The following is a 1851-nucleotide window of genomic DNA, read 5'->3' on the forward strand; positions in this document are numbered from 1 at the left end:
TCTCTGCGACCACAAGCATTTACAACAAATTCTAGACGTCCCAATCTATGGGTGAAGTGCGGCGCTCGAGCTTTTCAGACCTAATGGGAAGCAACAAGATTATCTTTTCATTTCAACAAAAGAATATAAGTTCTGTGTTCTTCAGTGCGATGCTGAATCTGGTCAGTTTATCACGAGAGCAACGAGATATGTGAAAGATCCAATCCGGCGTCCTGCAGAAAATGGGAAGATAATTGCTATCATTGATCCACAATGTAGGGCCATAGGATTCCACACCTATGAGGGCTGGTTCAAAGTTATACCAATGGATGACAATGGACAACCCAAGTGTTGGGTATTTTTCTAAATGGGGAAAATACCAAAAACCAAATATTCAAACACAGTGTGCATAGGCCACACACCCAAAAACTCTCATGTGGGTGACTCCTTGCTTTCTTCCACTCCATGCTTCTTCTGGCACTTTGTTCATGACTGCTTTTGTAGGACACATGTTCAAAATATACACTGCACAATTTACAGCTTCAGCCCAATAATCATTTGGCAAATGCTTTGCCTTCAGCATGCTCCTCGCCATATCCATGATGGTCCTGTTCTTCCTTTCAGCAACTCCATTTTGCTGTGGGGTGTACCGAGTTGTAAACTGTTTATGAATTCCATTTTCTCTACAAAATCTTAGGAATTCTTTGGAGATATACTCACCTCCTCTATCAGTTCTCAAAACTTTTATATGCAGCCCGCTTTGGTTCTCCATAAGTGCTTTGAAGTTTTGAAATTTCTCAAAGACTTCACTTTTGTTTTTAAGGAAATATATCCAAGTCTTTCTTGTACAGTCATCAATGAATGTTAAGAAATATAGGCTGCCTGCTAATGATGGAGCTTGCATTGGTCCACACAAATCTGAATGGATAATCTCTAAGGGTGCCTTTGCCCTTATGCTTTTCCCTGATGGAAAACTTTCTCTATGTTGTTTTCCCAATATGCAGCCTTCACAAAGGCTGTCCGGCTTCTCTATCAATGGCAATCCTTTCACCATTCCTTTCCTACTCAACAAATTCAGACCTCCAAAATTTAGATGCCCGAATCTCAAGTGCCATAACCAGTTCTCATCCTTTGGCACGCTTTGGAAGGCCTCTTGGGTGACTGCTGCAATTTCCTTCTTGTTCTTCAAGTCTGCCCGGATCTTGAGAGGGAACATCCTGTTCCTTGTCATCTTCACTTCAGCAATGCATCTTTTGCTGGGTGGTATATCCATGATGGTGCACACATCATTTTTAAAGAAAACATTGTACCCCTTATGGACAAGCTGTCCAATACTCAAGAGATTACATCTCATTCCGGGGACATAGTAGACATCTGCTATGGTTTTCCTTTCTCCTTGTTTTGTAAATATTTTTACCTCCCCTTTTCCCATAACAGACACTTTACTATCAGTTCCTAGTGTGACCTCTGACTTCAAGTTTTGATTTAAGGCTGAGAAGAGGGCTATATTCCCTGTCATATGGTTGCTGCAACCTGAGTCTAAAAACCATATGTCTTCACTATGTGTTTCAGCCATGTTACATGCTAACAGGACATTACTTTGACTGCTGTTTTCTCTTGTAACATTTGCATTTTGTCTGCTGTTCATATCATGTTGTTTCTTTCTACAATCACTAGCGTAATGTCCATACTTTTTGCAATAATAGCATTGAACATTAGATTTATCATACCTTTGTCCTTGAGCATGATGTTGTCCTCCTTGTTGGCTGCTGCCTTGACCTTGGTTCTGATTTGGATTGCTGCCTCTTCCTTGTGCATTTGATGGATTGTTTCTTCCACCTCTGTTCTGGCTTCTGCCTCTTCCTCTCTTGT

Source organism: Pinus tabuliformis, chromosome 7 (genome assembly GCF_031772625.1).
Source record: "Pinus tabuliformis cultivar Carrire ecotype Pingquan chromosome 7, CPIR1, whole genome shotgun sequence".
NCBI classification, from domain to species: Eukaryota; Viridiplantae; Streptophyta; class Pinopsida; order Pinales; family Pinaceae; genus Pinus; species Pinus tabuliformis.